This window comes from Rhipicephalus microplus, chromosome 3 (assembly GCF_043290135.1).
Source record: "Rhipicephalus microplus isolate Deutch F79 chromosome 3, USDA_Rmic, whole genome shotgun sequence".
Classification (NCBI taxonomy): Eukaryota; Metazoa; Arthropoda; class Arachnida; order Ixodida; family Ixodidae; genus Rhipicephalus; species Rhipicephalus microplus.
In genome coordinates, this window is record NC_134702.1 from 84,795,317 (window position 1) to 84,797,831 (window position 2,515).

Genomic DNA, 2,515 nt, shown 5'->3' on the forward strand with positions numbered 1-2,515 from the left:
TTACGAGTGCATTGCAAGCATAATTTGTGTCAAGGAAAGCAGTAGATGCATTTTCGTTTTTATCAATGAGACTTGCATTCAATGGTGACTCCATACTGTTTCGACTTTGGGTTGGTTCAGTTCCCGAGGATGACATCGCCGCAAACAAGGCTTGACGTGGTTCCGATTCCGTATATTTTTTTCTTTGCGGGAGAATTGAGCCAAGCGTTCCTGAAGTACAACCGCTTTCGGAATGGCAGTGGCTTGAAAAGTTATTTGGCCGATATTTCAGGTGGTCTGTTGCGTATGTGGCGATATCTTGAGGGGTGCAATGAGAGTGACGAGCACCTGACGAGCTACTTGGCACAGAACCAAATGATGGGTTACGTAAGCAAGATGAAGAGTCAAGTACATTGGCTGCTTGAATATTGTCTTGATTTGTGTTTTGCAAGGAAGAGGTTAGCGTTGGCGATATCTGTGCAGATGCGAAACCAGGTGGAAGGTTGGGTCTTGCAGAGAAACGGCTCGGATGTCTTTCTATGAGCAGATGACTGACTTCGCCTGACGGGAATTGTAAACTTCTGCTCTGTGCTCGAATGCGTGAAGGCTGCGTATGAATGTGATTGCTGAATTTGAATGCATCGATATGGCTGGTTGTAACCGGATCCTGATTATAGTCCTGAAACCAGATGATCATTTCTTCTTTTATCTTTTGCCAAGACTCATCGTTCTCGAAGATGTGGGTGAGGTAAAACTTGAATGCCCCACCTGAGATGTAGTCAGTGAAGTTTATGATCATCTCCCGTTCCGACCAAGATGCAGCAGTAGCGTGGAACTCGAACAGGTCGAACCAGTCCTGTACAGGTCCATCGTCCACTGCTCCGGTGTACTTGGGGATGGGAAGGTCGGTCGGTAATTCTGTCATGGTGCTGGTCGCTGTGTGCGGCTAGGAGATGATTCCGTAGTCGATGTATGGTCAGGGCGTCTTGTGTAGAACTGCGTCGATGATGAGACACTGATGAAGTGGCTGGGAGGGCTTCATCCTGTCGACTTGTGTGACGCTACGATGTATTGGTGACGTGGCCTGGCGCATACCCCATGTTTATTTCTACTCTGACTTCTTCTTCCTCATCTACTTCTCCTAACCATCGCTTCATACGTCACATATATATATATATATATATATATATTGAATTTGGTATTACGAGGTGTGAATGGACAACAAAGGTAAAGTACACGTTCACACAAACATGATATTCAAGATATTCGTGCCGTGTAAATCGTTACTACATGCTACGTTTATAGCGCGTTCGCAGCCTTATTGCTAGCTTCACATAAGCTAGCAATAACTGGCAATAACAATATTAGAACACAAATACCAGGCGCAAACGTGATAATCATGACATGGATGTCACGGACGGCATAATTTACGCCCGCAATTCCTTCATCATTCGCGCTTTGCATATCATCGATTTCCGCGTACGCGGGATCTGCTTTTTTTTTTTTCGCCGAGTTCTCGTGGAATTTCCCAGTCGCTTATCAAGTTCGGCGTGGGAGGTATGGTGGGAGCTTATTTGCATTGTTTCGGCAAATAAGGTTATTTAAGGCATCATACAGCTCACCAATAGCGCGTCTGCTTTCGCTAATAATAATAGTACGTTAGTGGATGACTGAGTAGTTTAGTGTTGAAGTCAAAGATAGGTTCGGAAAATTAACAAGTCACGTTAATCATGCACCGCTAAACATACTTTCAACCGAATGGAGGCAATGTTAAAACTACTTATCGCAAACCTGAATATTTTCGCTATGAAAAACGATTGAAATGATTTCAACTTCCTTCTGTATCTTAGCGACGTTTTCATTATGATTAAAATAATTGCAGGAATGGAAAAAAATAATAAAAATACAATTTTGGCAGGCTTTTACTTTGTGTGGTGGTACTCGGCAGCACCTGGCAACTTTGTGTCGGTGCAGCGTTTAGTCACACGTTCAGAGCAGCGTTGTCATTGTGCACGTCTGTCATGTACAATGTCACCTTTGGTATTTCAGGTGAAATGCAGTGAGGACAACGAATTGTACACTTGTGCTTGCTATTCAAAAATAAAATCTCTGCATTTAAGTTATTTCGAAGTCATTGTCCTGTGCACATGAGGGTTAAACGATATTACGCGAGGCACAGTCCTGTAAATGTGCTTGTGGAACACATGCAAAAGGAAGAGGGGTCGAGGATATCTTGAGAAAGTCAATACCTGTTAAGTTTTGTCTTGTCCTTGCACTTGGTGACATAGCTGAAGATTTGAACACATGGCTGTAGTCCTCAAAAAATACAAGTCTATCTGAACACCTTTAACTTTTGTGTAGTGCCACCGCTGCATACGCGTCAGCCGATTGACTGACAATCCTTTTTTTTTATCTCTTTCTCTTCTCTTTCCCCTCTCTTTCTCATCTTTATGCACCCCTTCCCATTCTCCCTGCGTAGGGTAGCAAACCAGGCATGTGCCTGGTTAACCTCCCTGCCTTCTCTCTTGTTGTTCTT